Source organism: Triticum aestivum, chromosome 5D (genome assembly GCF_018294505.1).
Source record: "Triticum aestivum cultivar Chinese Spring chromosome 5D, IWGSC CS RefSeq v2.1, whole genome shotgun sequence".
Classification (NCBI taxonomy): Eukaryota; Viridiplantae; Streptophyta; class Magnoliopsida; order Poales; family Poaceae; genus Triticum; species Triticum aestivum.
The window spans coordinates 128075151-128095493 of record NC_057808.1 but is presented as its reverse complement, the minus strand read 5'-3'; positions in this window follow the sequence as shown (position 1 = coordinate 128095493).

Sequence of the window (20343 nt, the reverse complement as noted above, 5' to 3'; positions counted from 1 at the left end):
ACTTATTCAAATCAAGTCTACGATATAAAGAGAGAGGCATAACACTGACACCGGCTCCAAGATCACATAAAGCAGTTTTAACATAATTTCTTTTAATGGAGCATGGTATAGTGGGTACTCCTGGATCTCCTAGTTTCTTAGGTATTCCACACTTAAAAGTATAATTAACAAGCATGGTGGAAATTTCATCTTCCGGTATGTTTCTTTTATTAGTAGCAGTTTCTTTCATGTACTTAACATAAGGATTCATTTTGAGCATATCAGTTAATCGCATACGCAAGAAGATAGGTCTAATCATTTCAACAAAGCGCTCAAAATCCTCATCATCCTTTTTCTTGGATGGTTTAGGAGGAAAAGGCATGGGTTTCTGAACCCAAGGTTCTCTTTCCTTACCGTGTTTCCTAGCAACAAAGTCTCTCTTATCATAACATTGATTCTATGATTGTGGGTTATCAAGATCAACAGCAGGTTCAATTTGTACATCATTATCATTGCTAGGTTTAGCATCAATATGAAGATCATCTTTAACATTATCACTAGGTTCATGTTCATCACTAGATTGTGTTTCAGCATCAGAGATAGAAATATCATTTGGATTCTCAGGTGGTTCAGCAATAGGTTCACTAGAAGCATGCAAAGTCATATCATTTTTCTTTTTCTTCTTTTTAGAAGGACTAGGTGCATCAATATTATTTCTCTGAGAATCTTTCTCAATTCTCTTAGGATGGCCTTCAGGATACAAAGGTTCCTGAGTCATTTTGCCAGTTCTAGTAGCCACTCTAACAGCTTAATCATTATTCTTACTATTTAATTCATTGAGCACATCATTCTGAGCTTTAAGTACTTGTTCTACTTGAGTGGTAACCATAGAAGCATGTTTACTAATGAGTTTAAGTTCACATTTAACTCTAAACATATAATCACCCAAGTGTTCAATCATATAAGCATTTTGTTTTACTTGTCTACCAAAATAAGCATTACTTCTTGATTAACCATAAAGTTATCAAACTCATCCAAACATTGGCTAGCAAACTTAGTAGGAGGGATTTCAGCTTTATCATATCTATAGAGAGAATTTACATTTACTACCTGTGTCGGGTTATCAAGACCATGTGTTTCTTCAATAGGTGATGGATTAAAATCATGTATTTCTTCAACAGGTGGTAAATTAATACCATGTATTTCTTCAATAGGAGGTATATTCTTAACATCTTTAGCTTTAATACCCTTTTCTTTCATAGATTTCTTTGCCTCTTGCATATCTTCAGGACTGAGAAATAGAACACCTCTCTTCTTTGGAGTTGGTTTAGGAATAGGCTCAGGAATTGGTTTAGGAAGTGTCCAATTATTTTCATTTGTCAACATATTATTCAATAGAATTTCAGCTTCATCCGGTGTTCTTTCCCTGAAAACAGAACCAGCACAACTATCCAGGTAATCTCTGGAAGCATCGGTTAGTCCATTATAAAAGATATCAAGTATTTCATTTTTCTTAAGAGGATGATCAGGCAAAGCATTAAGTAGTTGGAGAATGTAATGCCCACGATGCAGCTATATCTCTCACGTGTCGAGGCAGGACTTAGAGGCATAACCGCGTTGTAGGTTTTGTCGCAAGAAGGGTCATCTTCACACAATCCCATGTAATGAACAAGAATGGGATAAAGAGAGTTGGCTTACAGTCGCCACTTCACACAATACATTAATAAATTCATACATCATTCAAAATACACACATAGACCAATTACGGTCAAATCCAAATGAAAGGAAGATAACCCCAAATGCTAGATCCCCGGTCGTCCCAACTGGGATCCACTACTGATCATTAGGAAACGAAACATAGTAACGACCAAGGTCCTCGTCGAACTCCCAGTTGAGCTCAGTTGCGTCACCTGCACTGGCATCAACGGCACCTGCAACTGTTTTGGTAGAATCTGTGAGTCACGAGGACTTAGCAATCTCACACCCATGAGATCAAGACTATTTAAGCTTATGGGTAGGAAAGGGGTAATGTGGTGGAGCTGCAGCAAGCACTAAGCATATATGGTGGCTAACATACGCAAATGAGAGCGAGAACAGAAGCAACGCACGGTCGAGAAGCTAGAAATGATCAAGAAGTGATCCTGAAGCTACTTACGTTCAAGCATAACTCAAGACTGTGTTCTCTTCCCGGACTCCGCCGAAAAGAGACCATCACGGGTACACACGCGGTTGGTGCATTTTAATTAAGTCAAGTGTCAAGTTCTCTACAACAGGACATTAACAAATTCCCATCTGCCACGTAACCGTGGGCACGGCTTTCGAAAGTTTATACCCTGCAGGGGTGTCCCAACTTAGCCCATCACAAGCTCTCACGGTCAACGAAGGATATTCCTTCTCCCGGGAAGACCCAATCAGTCTTGGAATCCCGGTTACAAGACATTTCGACAATGGTAAAACAAGACCAGCAAAGCCGCCCGACTGTGCCGACAAATCCCGATAGGAGCTGCACATATCTCATTCTCAGGGCACACCGGATTGTCCAAACTTCCGATAGGCGAGCCCAGAGTTGCCCCTGGTGGCCACCGGCGGTTGACAGGTTGGACCAGCACTCACTACGAGCGCTGGCCCGGGGGGTAAAATAAGATGACCCTCGGGCTCACGAAAACCCAAGGGAAAGGCTTAGGTAGGCAAATGTAAAACCAAGGTTGGGACTTGCTGGATGAGTTTTATTCAAAGCAAACTATCAAGGGGGTCCCATAAATCCCCAACCGCGTAAGGAACGCAAATTCAAGGAACATAACACTGGTATGATGGAAACTAGGGCGGCAAGAGTGGAACAAAACACCGGGCATAAGGCCGAGCCTTCCACCCTTTACCAAGTATATAGATGCATTAATTAAATAAAAGATATTGTGATTTCCCAAAATATCCATGTTTCAACATGGAACCAACTTCATCTTCACCTGCAACTAGCAACGCTATAAGAAGGGCTGAGCAAAAGCGGTAACTTAGGCAAACAACGGTTTGCTAGGAAAGGATGGTTAGAGGCTTGACATGGCAATACGGGAGGCATGATAAACAAGTGGTAGGTAGCGCGGCATAGCAATAGAGAGAACAACCAGCAAGCAAAGATAGAAGTGATTTCGAGGGTATGGTCATCTTTCCTGAGATCCCGCAAGGAAGAAGAACGAGTCCATGAAGAAGACAAACGGACGTAGTCGAACGAATCCTCACAACTCCGGAACAAAACCGAAGCTAATGAGAGAAGCAACCCGGAAAGAAGCAAGCCACATAGTAAACAACCATCACATAAGCATGGCATGATGCACACTCAAGTATGATGCATGTCCGGTTTAAAATGGCATGGCATGGCAAAGTGCAACAAACAATACTACAAATTAAGTGGAGCTCAATATGCAACGAGTTGCATATTGACGAAACACCACCTCAATTATTCAGTTCTCTCTCGATTATGTTCCCAACAATATTAAATGTTGTTAAACATGGCAAGAGGTGAAGCATAATAAAACTACACATCTAGGCAAGTTTAAATGAGGCCGGAACAACAAACAACAATTCCGGAAAATCCTCATATGCATATTTCGAATTTGCTACTGTTCTGCCCTAAACACAATTTTAATGTTGTTAAACAGCAAAATAAAGTGCACCATGTTAAACTAGGCATTTTTCTACCCCATTACATATAAAGATTATTTAATTCGGACCTACGGTTAATTAGTTATGAAATAAATCATTTTAACATGGCATTTAAGCAAATTTAAACAAACATCATTTTAAACATTTTAAACATAGATGAAAGTAGCATATTATGAAACTAGACAAAATTCTAAGCATTTTTCATATATAAATTATTTACATATGATGCATGATTAATTAGCTATTAGATGCATGAACACTAGGGGTTTTTTCGCAAAACTGCACTCTGTGGAATAATAGACAAATTCGTCTAGAGCAGGAAAAAAACATGGCAGGCCGAATCTGCAGGCTGGCCCAACAGGAGGAAAAACAAAGGAGGGGCACTGGGGCGATCACCAAGGGCCTTGGCCCGATGAGGCAGGGGAGGCGGGGCGCGCTGGGCCTGGCGCGGCTGGCAGCCCACGCAGCTGGCCAGCGCGGTCAACGCGCGGCTGGACCGGGCGAGCTCCTCTCGCTCGATCTGGACAGCGGGGAGGCACTGAAACGGGCGCGGTCATCTGCTCTTCAGGAAGCAGATCAGTGGCGGCGCTGGACGGGAAGGCAACAGCGGGGTCCGGCGAGGCAGGGGACTCCGGCGGGACGGCAGGGATGGAGCGGACGTGCGGATCCGGGCGCGGGCCATCTAATCTAGCCGGAGGCGGGGCGTGGAACGAGGTAGCGACGAAGCTTCAGGTTCGGGCGGCCATGGTGGTTTTGTCTGAAGAAAAAGACAGACATTCAGAGGGGAAAACAGGGAAAGGAAGAAGAGAGAGAAGGAGATGTCAGGGCACGGCGACCTGCGGAACGGCTGGGGCGACGGCCTGAAGCTGTTGCTGGAGGCGCTCGAGACGAAGCTAGAACGGGCGGCGGCCATGGCGTTCCTGTGCACGGGGGAGATGTGAGACAATTAACGAGAAAGAGAGAGGAGCTAGAGGAAAAGGAAGAAGGGAGGAAGAGGAGCAGGGAGGGCGAGCAGTTCCTGCTGGGGCTCGGCGTCGAGGTGGGCCGGGGCGACGCTGCTGGTCCGGCGACTAGACTCCGGCGAGGTGAGGTGGTCCTGGACGAGGAGGAGGCTTGCACGATCGGGAGCACCTCTCCTGATCGAGCTCGTGGATGAGGGGTCGAGCGCTCGGGCTCTGGATTGAGAGGAGGAGCTCAGGACCTTGGGAGCAGAGGAGGTGGCGGCTGTGGTTGGTTGGCAGCGCAAATCCAGGGAGGTGGTCGGAGGCGGGAGAGGATCTGGATCGGGTGCTGCTCTAGTTGGCCTGATGCTGAAAACGAGGGGAGAGAGGCTGGCTGGTTGGGGATGGATCCCGAGGGGGATTTGGTGGAGTGGCGGCGGCGGAGGATTTGATGGATGGGACAACTAGGGCTAGGGTTTGTCCAGATATATATAGTAGATGGTTAAAGTGAGACTATTTGGTCCCTCCGATCATAATCGGACGGCCGAGAAATAAATAGATAGGGAGTCCAAATAAGAAAACGGAGATGATTTATAGATGTTTGGGGATGATCCGGACCCAACAGAAACGACTGAGTGGGTCGGATTCGGGGAAGTTTCAGATGCACTCGAGAGGGGAAATTTGTGCACTGTGCGGTGAGGCTAGGCGGTCAGACAAGAGAGGCTCGAAAAACCCGGTTGGTCTCGGAACGATAAACGAAGGCAAGGGGGGACGCGGCAACTACGAGCGGATGCAAGTTTTTATGAAAACATGTGGATGCAATGCTCATGATGACATGATGAATGCAACAAACAAAATAAAACACACGATGAACACGAAAATATATGGAAGGCGTCTGGAGCGTCGGTCTCGGGGCGTTACAGAGAAGCCTCCCCCAAGCTTGTGGGAGACTCTCTTCTTTGATTTGCACAAAATTATATATTTCCCTTAAAGCAGCTTGTTTCTTATGAGTGGGGAAATATTTAGCAGAGAAGTAATAAATCATATCCTGGGGACTACGCACACAACCAGGATCAAGAGAATTAAACGATATCTTAGCATCACCCTTTAATGAGAACGGAAATATTTTAAGGATATAAAAGTAGTGAGTTCTCTCATCATTAGTGAACAGGGTGGCTATATCATTTAATTTAGTAAGATGTGCCACAACAGTTTCAGATTCATAACCATAGAAAGGATCAGATTCAACCAAAGTAATTATATCAGGATCAATGGAGAATTCATAATCCTTATCAGTAACAAAGATAGGTGAAGTAGCATAAGCAGGATCATATTTCATTCTAGCATTCAGAGTTTTTTGTTTAAGCTTAGCTAATAGTCTCTTAGGATCACTTCTATCATTGCAAGCAAGAAAGTCTCTTTTAGTTTCTTCATCCATAACATAGCCCTCAGGCACAATAGGCAATTCATATTTATTGGGAGAGCCTTCATCAACACTATCATCAAAATTATCAGTTTCAATAATTTCATTTTCTCTAGCCCTAGCAAGTTGTTCATCAAGAAATTCACCGAGTGGCACAGTAGTATCAAGCATAGAAGTAGTTTTATCATAAGTATCATGCATAGCATAAGTGGCATCATCAATAACATGCGACATATCAGAATGAATAGCAGAAGCAGGTTTAGGTGTCGCAAGCTTACTCAAAACAGAAGGTGAATCAAGTGCAGAGCTAGATGCCAGTTCCTTACCTCCCCTCGTAGTTGAGGGATAAATTTTTTGTTTTCTCATCTTTCAAGTTCCTCATAGTGACCAGCAGATATAAATCCTAAGTGACTCAAAGAATAGAGCTATGCTCCCCGGCAACGGCACTAGAAAATAGTGTTGATAACCCACAAGTATAGGGGATCGCAATAGTTTTCGAGGGTAGAGTAGTCAACCCATATTTATTGATTCGACACAAGGGGAGCCAAAGAATATTCTCAAGTATTAGCAGTTGAGTTATCAATTCAACCACACCTGGATAACTTAGTATCTGCAGCAAAGTATTTAGTAGCAAAGTAGTATGGAAGTAACAGTAATGATAGCAAAAGTAATATTTTTGGGTTTTGTAGTGATTGTAACAGTAGCAACGGAAAAGTAAAAAGTGAAGAACAATATGTGAAAAGCGCGTAGGCATTGGATCGGTGATGGAGAATTATGCCGGATGCGGTTCATGTAACAATCATAACATAGGGTGACACAGAACTAGCTCCAATTCATTAATGTAATGTAGGCATGTATTCCGAATATAGTCATACGTGCTTATGGAAAAGAACTTGCATCACATCTTTTGTCCTACCCTCCCGTGGCAGCGGGGTCCTAATGGAAACTAAGGGATATTAAGGCCTCCTTTTAATAGAGTACCAGACCAAAGCATTAACACATAGTGAATACATGAACTCCTCAAACTATGGTCATCATCGGGAGTGGTCCCGATTATTGTCACTTCGGGGCTGCCGGATCATAACACATAGTAGGTGACTATAGACTTGCAAGATAGGATCAAGAACTCACATATATTCATGAAAACATAATAGGTTCAGATCTGAAATCATGGCACTCGGGCCCTAGTGACAAGCATTAAGCATAGCAAAGTCATAGCAACATCAATCTCAGAACATAGTGGATTCTAGGGATCAAACCCTAACAAAACTAACTCGATTACATGATAAATCTCATCCAACCCATCACCGTCCAGCAATCCTACGATGGAATTACTCACGCACGGCGGTGAGCATCATGAAATTGGTGATGGAGGATGGTTGATGATGACGACAGCGACGGATTCCCCTCTCTGGAGCCCCGAACGGACTCCAGATCAGCCCTCCCGAGAGAGTTTAGGGCTTGGCGGCGGCTCCATATCGTAAAATGCGATGAATCTTTCTCTCTGATTTTTTTTTCTCCCCGAACATGAATATATGGAGTTGGAGTTGAGGTCGGTGGAGTGTCAGGGGGCCCACGAGGCACGGGGCGCGCCCCCACCCTCGTGGATAGGTGGTGGGTCCCTGGCCTTGATTCTTTCGCCAATATTTTTTATATTTTCCAAAAATAAGTTCCGTGGAGTTTCAGGTCATTCCGAGAACTTTTGCTTCTGCACATAAATAACACCATGGAAAATCTGCTGAAAACAGCGTCAGTCCGGGTTGGTTCCACTCAAATCATGCAAGTTAGAGTCCAAAACAAGGGCAAAAGTGTTTGGAAAAGTAGATACGACGGAGACGTATCAATCATTTCATCAAAGCGAATGTTCCAACTCTGAGATGCTTGCACTAGCCCATATAAGGAGCGCTGGAGCTTGCATACCATGTCAGCATTCTTTGGATCGAAAAAACCTTCCGGCTGCATCATATACAATTCTTCCTTAAGGAAACCATTAAGGAATGCCGTTTTGACGTCCATTTTCCATATCTCATAATCGTAGAATGCGGCAATTGCTAACATGATTTGGACGGACTTCAGCTTCGCTATGGGTGAGAAGGTCTCATCATAGTCAACCCCTTGAACTTGTCGATAACCCTTAGCGACAAGCCAAGCCTTATAGATGGTCACATTACCATCCGCGTCAGTCTTCTTCTTAAAGATCCATTTATTCTCTATGGCTTGCCGATCATCGGGCAAGTCTGTCAAAGTCCATACTTCATTTTCATACATGGATCCTATCTCTGATTTCATGGCTTCAAGCCATTTGTTGGAATCCGGGCCCGCCATCGCTTCTTCATAGTTCGAAGGTTCACTGTTGTCTAACAACATGATTTCTAGGACAGGGTTGTCGTACCATTCTGGTGCGGAACGTGTCCTTCAATGGAGCCCTATTTAAAGTGAATGCGGCAGTCTCTAAAGCATAACCCCAAAATGATAGCGGTAGATCGGTAAGAGACATCATAGATTGCACCATATTCAATAGAGTGCGATTACGACATTCGGACACACCATTACGCTAAGGTGTTCCAGGCGGCATGAGTTGTGAAACAATTCCACATTTCCTTAGGTGCATGCCAAACTCGTGACTCAAATATTCTCCTCCACGATCTGATCGTAGGAACTTTATTTTCTTGTCACGTTGATTCTCTACCGCACTCTGAAATTCCTTGAACTTTTCAAAGGTCCCAGACTTGTGTTTCATTAAGTAGACATACCCATATCTACTTAAGTCATCAGTGAGGGTGAGAACATAACAATAGCCACCGCGAGCCTCAACACTCATTGGACCGCACACATCAGTATGTATGATTTCCAATAAGTTGGTTGCTCGCTCCATTGTTCCGGAGAACGGAGTCTTGGTCGTTTTTTCCATGAGGCACGGTTCGCACGTGTCAAATGATTCATAATCAAGAGACTCCAAAAGTCCATCTGCATGGAGTTTCTTCATGCGTTTGACACCAATGTGACCAAGGCGGCAGTGCCACAAGTATGTGGGACTATCATTATCAACCTTACATCTTTTGGCATTCACACTATGAATATGTGTAACATCACGTTCGAGATTCAATAAAAAATAAACCATTGACCAGCGGGGCATGACCATAAAACATATCTCTCATATAAATAGAACAACCATTATTCTCGGATTTAAATGAGTAGCCATCTCGCATTAAACAAGATCCAGATACAATGTTCATGCTCAAAGCTGGCACTGAATAACAATTATTAAGGTTTAAAACTAATCCCGTAGGTAAATGTAGAGGTAGCGTGCCGACGGCGATCACATCGACCTTGGAACCATTCCCGACGCGCATCGTCACCTTGTCCTTCGCCAGTCTTCGCTTATTCCGCAGCTCCTGTTTTGAGTTACAAATATGAGAAACCGCACCGGTATCAAATACCCAGGAGCTACTATGAGTGCTGGTAAGGTACACATCAATAACATGTATATCATATATACCTTTGGCGTTGCCGGCCTTCTTATCCGCTAAGTACTTGGGGCAGTTCCGCTTCCAGTGACCATTTCCTTTTCAATAAAAGTACTGAGTCTTGGGCTTGGGTCCATTCTTTGGCTTCATCCCGGCAACTCCCTTGCCGTCCTTCTTGAAGTTCTTTTTACGCTTGCCTTTCTTGAAACTAGTGGTCTTATTCACCATCAACACTTGATGTTCCTATTTGATTTCCACCTCCGCTGATTTCAGCATTGAGTACAACTCAGGAATGGACTTCTCCATCCCTTGCATATTGTAGTTCATCACAAAGCTCTTGTAGCTAGGGGGAGCGACTGGAGGATCCTGTCAATGACCGAGTCATCTGGAAGATTAACTCCCAGCTGAGACAAACAGTTGTGCAACCCAGACATTTTGAGTATATGCTTGCTGACAGAACTGTTCTCCTCCATCTTACAACTGTAGAACTTGTCGGAGACTTCATATCTCTCGACCCGGGCATGAGCTTGGAAAACCATTTTCAGCTCTTGGAACATCTCATATGCTCCGTGCTGCTCACAACGCTTTTTCGAGCCCCGGTTCTAAGCTGTAAAGCATGCCGCACTGAACTAGGGAGTAATCATCACTACGTGACTGCCAGGCGTTCATAATGTCTTGAGTTGCTGGGAAAAAGGGTGCTTCAAGGATATATGCTTTCTTGGCAGATATGAGGATGATCCTCAAGTTACGGACCCAATCTGTATAGTTGCTACCATCGTCTTTCAGCTTGGTTTTCTCTAGGAACGCGTTGAAGTTGAGGGCAACATTGGCGTGGGCCATTGGATCTACAGGATAGATTGTAAAGACAACTTTAGACTAAGTTCATGATAATTAAGTTCATCTAATCAAATTATTAATGAACTCCCACTTAGGTAGACATCCCTCTATTCATCTAAGTGATACATGATCCGAATCGACTAGGTCGTGTCCGATCATCACGTGAGATGGACTAGTCATCAACGGTGAACATCTCCATGTTGATCGCATCTACTATACAACTCATGTTCAACCTTTCGGTCTCTTGTGTTCCGAGGCCATGTCTGTACATGCTAGGCTCGTCAAGTCAACCTAAGTGTTTCGCATGTGTAAATCTGGCTTACACCAGTTGTATGCGAACGTTAGAATCTATCACACCCGATCATCACGTGGTGCTTCGAAACAACAATCCTTCGCAATGGTGCACAGTTAGGGGGAACACTTCCTTCAAATTTTTGTGAGGGATCATCTTATTTATGCTACCGTCGTTCTAAGCAAATAGGATACAAACATGATAAACATCACATGCAATTCATAAAGTGACATGATATGGCTAATATCATCTTGCGCCTTTGATCTCCATCTTCGAGGCGCGGCATGATCACCATCGTCACCAGCATGACACCATGATCTCCATCATCGTGTCTTCATGGAGTTGTCTTGCCAACTATTACTTCTACTACTATGGCTAACGGTTAGCAATAAAGTAAAGTCATTACATGGCGTTTACATTGACTCGCGGGTCATAAAATAAATTAAGACAACTCCTATGGCTCCTACCGGTTGTCATACTCATCGACATGCAAGTCGTGATTCCTATTACAAGAACATGATCAATCTCATACATCACATATATAATTCATCACATCCCTTTGGCCATATCACATCACATAGCATACCCTGCAAAAACAAGTTAGACGTCCTCTAATTGTTGTTGCATGTTTTACGTGGCTGCTATGGGTTTCTAGCAAGAACGTTTCTTACCTACGCAAAAGCCACAACGGTGATATGCCAATTGCTATTTACCCTTCATAAGGACCCTTTTCATCGAATCCGATCCGACTAAAGTGGGAGAGACAGATACCCGCTAGCCACCTTATGCATCAAGTGCATGTCAGTCGGTGGAACCTGTCTCACGTAAGTGTACGTGCAAGGTCGGTTCGGGCCGCATCATCCCACAATGCCGCCGAATCAAGATAAGACTAGTAACAGTAAGAAAATTGAACAAATCATCGCCCACAACTACTTTGTGTTCTACTCGTGCATAGAATCTACGCATAAACTTGGCTCTGATACCACTGTTGGGGAATGTAGTAATAATTCAAAATTTTCCTATGTGTCACCAAGGTCAATCTAGGAGATGCTAGCAACGAGAGAGAGAGAGAGAGAGAGAGAGAGGAAGTGCATCTTCATACCCTTGAAGATTGCTAAGCGGAAACATTACAAGAACGCGGTTGATGGAGTCATACTCGGGGCGATTCAAATCGCGGAAGATCCAATCAAGCGCCGAACAGACGGCGCCTCCGCGTTCAACACACGTACAGCCCGGGGACGTCTCCTCCTTCTTGATCCAGCAAGGGGAGAGTAGAAGTTGAGGGAGAAGTCCAGCAGCACGAGGGTGTGGTGGTGGAGGAGCTCGTGGTTCTCCGGCAGGACTTCGCCAAGCACTATGGAAAAGGAGGAGGAGTTGGATAGGGGGAGGGCTGCGCTAGGGGAAGGGTGCGGCTGCCCTCCCACCCCCTCAATATATATAGGGGGAAGGGGAGAGGGGGGAGGCGCCCTAGGGTTTCCCCTAGGGCGGCGGCTAGGGCAGACTGGATCTCCCTAGGGACACCCTAGGGAGACTTGCCCCCCAAGCCAAACAGGTGGAGGCTTGCCTCCCAAGCCAGGTGGAGGCGCCCCACCTCCCCAGGTAACGTGGGAAAGGGTGTGGGGGCGCACAGCCCCTTAGTGGGCTGGTTTGCCCCCTCCCCTTGGCCCATGGGGCCTTGCAACACTTGTTGGGGCCCCCGAAACACCTTTCGGTCATGCTGGCCATAGCCTGGTACCCCCGGAACACTTCCGGACTCCAATACCCTTCGTCCAATATACCGATCTTCACCTCCGGACCATTCTGGAACTCCTCGTGACGTCCGGGATCTCAGCCGGGACTCTGAACTACCTTCGGTAACCACATACTATTTCCCATAACAACTCTAGCATCACCGAACCTTAAGTGTGTAGACCCTACGGGTTCGGGAACCATGCAGACATGACCGAGACCTCTCTCCGGCCAATAACCAACAACGGGATCTGGATACCCATGTTGGCTCCCACATGTTCCACGATGATCTCATCGGATGAACCACGATGTCGGGGATTCAATCAATCATGTATACAATTCCCTTTGTCCATCGGTATGTTACTTGCCCGAGATTCGATCGTCGGCATCCCTATACCTTGTTCAATCTCGTTACCGGCAAGTCTCTTTGCTCATTCCATAACGCATGATCCCGTGGCTAACTCATTAGTCACACTAAGCTCATTATGATGATGCATTACCGAGTGGGCCCAGAGATACCTCTCCGTCACATGGATTGACAAATCCCAGTCTCGATTCATGCCAACCCAACAGACACTTTCGGAGATACCTATAGTGCACCTTTATAGTCACCCAGTTACGTTGTGACGTTTGATACACCCAAGGCATTCCTATGGAACCCGGGAGTTGCACAATATCATGGTCTATGGAAACGATACTTGACATTAGAAAAGCTCTAGCAAATAAACTACGCGATCTTGTGCTATACTTAGGATTGGGTCTTGTCCATCACATCATTCTCCTAATGATGTGATCCCGTTATCAACGACATCCAATGTCCATGGTCAGGAAACCACAACCATCTGTTGATCAACGAGCTAGTCAACTAGAGGCTCACTAGGGACATGTTGTGGTCTATGTATTCACACATGTATTACGGTTTCCGGTTAATGCAATTATAGCATGAAAAAGAGACAATTATCATGAACAAGGAAATATAATAATAACTATTTATTATTGCATCTAGGGCATATTTCCAACAATTATGCCATGGAAGACAGTCCGGCTGGTCAGGAGATGCTTCAGCTTGATGTTCAACTTCTCCATGGTGTCGCGGTACAAGATGTTGATGCCGCTACCGCCATCTATCAGGACTCGGGAGAAGCGAGCAGCTCGCCTCTCTGTAGCAAAGGTGGCTTCCAACACCAGAGCGTAGGAACCCGGAGAAGGCATTACTTCCGGATGATCGGCTCGGCTCCAACTGATTAGCTTTTCTGACCTGTGCATGAACTCTGGGGCTTCAGTAGCTACGACATTCACCTCTCGGGACTGCTGGCGGCGGCTGCGCCTGTCGCCGGCCACACTGGTGAAGACGACGCAGGCTCCTTGCTCTTCTGGGTACTCATCTTGGATGGCGGCAACTGGGCTACTTCACCGAGCACATCATCGCACCTCCGCCCCCGAGGCCGTTGGGGCTTCACCAACGGTCTCGTCCACCGCATCGTAGCGCTCCGCTGCCACTCAAGATCTGCATCCGTGCGCGGCCAGCCAACGCTAGCGCATCACCCTCAACGGCTCTGAAGTGACCCGCACTCTAGCTAGGCGAGCATGCCCAAACGCCGGCCCGAACTAGGTATCCACACATCACTCCCTTGTGCACTATTCCGACGATGTTTGGATATCCTTTCACTGCTCTCTTAGCTTACACGCCTATGCAACTCTGACTTTAACTCTTATTTCTTCTGGAGATATCATCTAAAACAAGCAAAACATTTTTTAGCAAAGCATGACGGTGCTATGGGATATGGTACACATCCTGCACACCCGTATAACCTTGTAAGTATCTGTCCTCCGGTACAACAGCAAGGTCGATTCCTCTTATTTGACTCAACCATTCGCCGTGTCAAAAATGCAGAGGGGGATGCAAGGAGCACAAGGCCTGCACATCCAAGCAAGTGGTAACATGGACTTGTACATGGAACATCCCAAGCGCAAGCAGAGCTGCAGTGAGCCTGTACAACGAACTAGCGTAAGTCCCTGCATTTCATTTAATTCGTACTGGCCTGCGTGTGTGATTTGTGTGTAGTGGTGGATCAACGAATTCAAGTTACCAGGGGCGAACATTTAACTTAAAAAATACGAAGGCACTTGCTCTCCGAAAATCAACATAACTTGAGAGATGTGAAGCTACATGCACCTTGAAAACCAGCTAATGATCCAAATTAGTTCAGATTATAAAACACTAAATGATGTAAGCACCAAAAAACATAAAATGCAACATGGTGTACAAGGACTACTAACATGGTCTGTACCTGCTTGAATTATTCGTTCTCTGGCCAAAAATATCAAAGTGTAATTGCACCTATAACCAGTGCGCAAACTGCATATCAATATATCTATCCTGCACAAGTATGCCAATAGTTTCAAACAATAGATTAGGAAATTTTTTGTGCTACGTTGTCATGATACGGGGACTTTCTGGTAGATGGCCTCGACGTTTCCTCAAGCCATGAAAATGTACTATAATTTGCTTGTCATCAATGCCTGCAAATCTCTATGTCTCTCTCAACATAGCAGATCATCATTAGACACTAAATCCTTCAATGGGAGCTTGCAAAATGCTTGCATTAGATCCCTCATTAGACACTATATGTTCATCACCAGGAGCATGTAAAATGTTTGCATCAAATCCTTCATTAGCAGTCTGTTCATTAGACACTTCAGGCTCAAGAACAACATTAGCTTGTATGTTTGCACCGGAAACTTGATTAGATACATCAAATTCAGTCAGTTCATTATTGACTGGGGGAGTTATAAAATAAGCAGAATTGGGTTTCATTTTCTCATAGATTCCCAACATACAAACAGTTTTACAACACCGCCAGGTTTAACTATTGGCCAGAAATTGAACAATTGAATTAGATATAATCGGGGATGTGATCTACCTGCTCATTGCGCATGCTGCTCTTGCAAGCTTCAACTGTCTGTTTGCGCAAGCTCGATGCCATGCCCGTGCTGCCGCCGCTGCCTCCCACGCAGGCTACGCCCAGGGTTGGATCTTCTTCTTCTTGTCCAGCGACCGCCCTCCAACGAGGGTGCGAGGAAGTGCTATGTCGGTCTGTCCAGCGGCGGCTAGGTTAGGAGCGAACCAGACTGGAGGCTAGAGCGAACAAATTGGGATTTTTCCTGCTGTCGATCAATATGGGAGGCGCTCGTTTGGGCTGCGAGCCTGCTATAGGGCCTGCCTTGCACTTACTTTATTGGCCCATCCAAATTTAAACATTTTTCTTCATTTTTTACATTGCCTGCTCATGCGTTGGGACGAACAAAACTAGCCTGGGCCAACTGGATGACTCAAACTAGGTGCACACTTTCTAGCCACCCGAGGCGGCCGCCCATACCAGCCCCTATGGTGGCGTCACCCCTTTTTGCGTGTATGATTGGGGTAGTGAAAAATATTCCAGTGGCGCTTTTGATTTACATACAGAATGGTTGAATTGCTTGTTTCTATGAACTGAGTTCGCCAATAATGTGAAGGATGCCAGTCTTTTCATCCTATTGTAGATTGCTTAGATCTCAATATGTCAAATGTAATCGCATGAAATATACAGTAACAGCCAGTGTGATGTGTGTGGCTACAACTAGTCTGACTACACGTCCTCCTATAACATATCAAGGACGCACCATCTTACCAGATTAACCATTCGACTTACCAATGCAGTGTGGGAAGAAAGAAGTATTGGGACTGCGTATCCAAGCAATTGATGCCATGGACTCCTTCGTGGAACCTTGTAAGCGAAAATGAAGTTGCAGTGTGCCTGTACAAAGAGCTAGCGTAAGTTTAGTTACCTGCTTCTCGGAATTTTAGCTAGCCATTTATTGCAAAATTGTTCAATTACGTTGCTTGGCTTAATTTAGTTTTCTACTGATTACATAATGCCATAGCCTGTTAATCCTATTATAGACTGCGCATATCTATGTGTTTGATACTTACTGTTAAGAATTACCTATTTGCCTGAACTTAAATATCTACTTAAGCACGTAGATAGATGGTCATATGTACTTCTAGGGTGCAGCAGAATTCACGTGTAATTTACATTATGATACCCTGTTTGTTTAAAGGGAAAACTTCATTTTTATCACTCTAGCTTTTGCCAATTTTGCTTATGCCATCCTAGAATTTGACATCTCACTTTTTGCCACTCTTGACTTTTGACAGTACATCACAAATGCCATTCCATGGCAAAAACGATAAATTTTCATTTCACTTTTGCCACTCTTAGCTTTTGACAATGTATCACAATTGTCACTTTAAATTTTTTGCTTTTGCCACAGAATGGCAAAAGTGATATATTGTCAAAAGCTAAGAGTGGCAAAAGTGAAATATCAAATTCTAGAGTGGCATAAGCAAAGTGGGCAAAAACTAGAGTGGCAAAAACAAAGGTTTCCCTTGTTTAAATGGTTTGCTGTTATCACTTGTTGCACTAGTAATGTTTGCATGTTCATAGATAGACAGCTGTCAGGTTTATATGGGGGACACCGTCGTTTTAACTTATATATGTGCTGGAATCATTTTTCTTACATCAAAGAAATTTACAAATGTCTGTGTTGATGGTAAACGGTACTGACTTGTTACTTTATTACGTTGCCAAGAACTTGTTAGTTTTACTAGTTCATGTGTAATTAAATACGTTGCCAAAACTGGTTAGTTTTACTAGTTTGATGTTAGTTTCTTATGGCTCTTGCAAAACTTTATTTATTGATTGCTAACATTCAAGTTTGCAAGATCCAACTGAAACTCCATTGGCACAACAGGTATGTTTTCAGAAACTTCCTTGTTTACCTGGTATGCTGCCGTAACTTGTTGCTGTAATCATCTTACCAACTTCAAATTTTTAGGATCCAATTGGAAGTCCAATTGCACTGGAGGTACATTTTCAAAAATATATTTGTGTAACGGGTATGCTGCTGTAACTTGTTGCTCTAATCAAGTTACTGACTACTCAAATTTTCAGGATCCAAGAGAAACTCCAATGCCACAATAGGTTCCTTTCGCAAAACTTGTTTGTTTAACTGCTTTGCTGCTGCAACCGGTTGCTCTAATCACATTACTAGCTACTCAACTTTTCAGGATCCAAGAGAAACTCCAATGCCACAACAGGTACCTTTTGCAAAACTTGTTTGCTTAACTGCTTTGCTGCTGCAACAACCGGTTACAATGATGTTAATATCTACTTTTCAGCATCCAATTGAAACTCTTTAATTCCTTGTTTGTTTAACTGGTTTGCTGTTATAACAATTGAGATGTCTTGCTAACTTCAACTTTTCGGAATCCAATTGGAACTTTAATGGCAAAACAGGTTAGCCCAAGATCAAAGAGCGAGGTCCCCATGGACGTTGTATCAACCCACAGCAGTGGTACTGGCCCAATCATGCATCAAGAATTGCCAACTGATGATGCTCTAGAGGCTAAAGTAGTGGTAGAAAGAGATTCTTCTTCTGTACTTAGAGATGAAGTTGACATGTTGGGGAAGCAAACAACACAATCACAAGAAGTACTCAAGACAACCATTAAATATTTGGTGGATTTCAAAACGAAGCAAGCTAAGACTGACCGCATTGTTAAGGTCCTGAAGGAAAAGGAAATTAAATTCCCACTTGGTAAATCATAGGTGAAATGTTCTTTCCATCGTTGAATAACCTTTGTGTTGTCTGTTCATGTAATCAATCAAACCATTTGTTTTAGAGATCATGTAATAATTGTTTGTTGTTTTTTGGTTTGTAATTTTATTTGAGCACAAGTCTGTATTAATTGATAAGACTCGGAGACATTTCATTTTGATTGCTGTGCCAGACCTACAAATATGCCAATCAGGCTGAATGTGCATTCAGCAATAATAGTAGTATAGATGGACCATAAGTGGCACGCATCGGAAAGGGCCAAGATGTTGTACTAGCTTCGCTAAAAAAAGGATGGTCTTCTAGCAAAAAAAATACAGCGGCCTGGCTTATGTATGTTAGTTGATATTACTGATCCATATCTATAAGTGTTTATATGTCTATTAGTTTTGTACATTCTTGGTTGATTGACTCGTATTTGAATCTTGATACATCGCTTGTGTACATATCTAAATGGGAGTACACGTTATGCTGCGTGTGACATTTGAGTTGGACATAAAGTGTTCCAAATATTCGAATTCACCTTAAACTGGATTATAGCTTCTGAATTCGAGTATCGGCATTTGTAAATCATATTCATATATGTCAGTGGAATACATCTTTGTCGTGCTTTTGAAGATATATAAAAACACATAGAATGATTTATAAAGATTTGTATAGGAATACAAAATGGATTCGAATTTAGTTGCCAGGGTAAACGTGGATGCTTATTGTCCCAAAATTCGAAAGAAGCGGCAAAATGTCCACTCCCATGTCGGTTGCCCGAAGCCAAGTGTTTGGGAGATGGAAATTACTGTCTACCCCTTACACGGACAATCCATCAGCCCGATTTCCACTACACTCAATAGGGGTAGGTTAGTAACTTCAATTAGACCTGACACAACCGCCTCTGAGCCCATTCCGACACGGTGGGCGCCAAACATGGGGGCAAAACACATTTTATTCAAGCTCGTCTGAAAGACCTCTGTTTCTCCCTCCATTTCCCCATTCATACATGGTGGGCGGCAAAACAAACTAGACTCGACTGAAATCGATGTAGGCAAATATTTTCAATAGGGGCAGGTTTGTAACTTCACTCAGACATGACACAAATGCCCTACCTGCCAGCCCCGTTCATACACCATGGGCACCAACCATGGGCGCCAAAACACCCTCTCCTCGCCAGAAATCGCTCTGGCAAATATTGGCGAGATGCGAGATTACCGTCCTATCCCCAACCGACGGGACGTCCAAATTTTAAAAGGGGGCTAAGTTCGTAACTTTCCCATATTTTAGACAGGCACGTCCCAAAAACATGGTTCCCCGTACATCTCCCTCCATTTTCCCATTCATACACCGTCCGCGCTAGAACACCATCCCCACACCAGCCTCCTCCGTCCGCCACCCCATCCATCGCCGCCGTCCTCCACCCCATCCATCGCCACCGTCCTCCACCATGCCAGAGCGCCTACCAAGACCGTGTTGTCCACTGCTAGAGATGGACGTTACTCATCCACGGCCACGGACCAAGAGCCTTGCATCACGTCCTCTCGCTTCATCGCCGCCGTCGTCCTCTTTGCTGGGGCCGCTCACACGACCTTCTCGTCCACCGCAACGGGACTTATCCCCCGATGCACCCGTCTACCATCGTAGATCTGCTTCAACACCACCGACGGCCATCGCACCCCCGATGCCTACACGGCACCGGAAGAGAGGTGGTACTTCATATCTCCTCAACTTTTTGATCTCAACCAGAAAATAGATCGTAACTTGGTTACTGTACCTTCTTTTCAGCTCTTAGAATTTATTTATTAGTTCGAAGCAAACAATGGATGCTAAATAGCCTTTCTCCGGTTTGTAGCTTTAAATCTGCCATGGCACAATCATAATAGGGTTTAATTGATCATGCTTAGGGTTTAATTGATCATGTTGGTTCCGTGGTGGTTTCTTTAATACAAATCGGAGGGGAAACCCTCTTTTGCTCAAAAAAATGCTAGCAGAAGAACACTCGGGTGTGTATCTCTACAGGGTGCCCATGGTGAGTCGCGGCCCACCCTGGGATTTTGGGTCGGCCCAGGCCCCGATTCCCCTCCGTTCTGCTGCGCACTTCCGATCTCTACTCGCCCCCAGCCGCCTGCCTCGCTGGCGACTTGCCGTCCCCAGATGGCATGACTCTAGGAGGAGACGCTGGACTAACAGGAGGTTAGGAGCCGCTCACCCAATAGCGTCACCGCTGCCCGAGCACGCCGCCGTGCCTACCTTCCCAGTCCGTTCAGGGCTCAGGCGTGCAGCACCCACTAAGCCAACCCGATTTATCCTGAGATATGTCCTCAACACTTAGAAGCCACTCCTCATCACCAATTTTCTAATAGATTCATTACT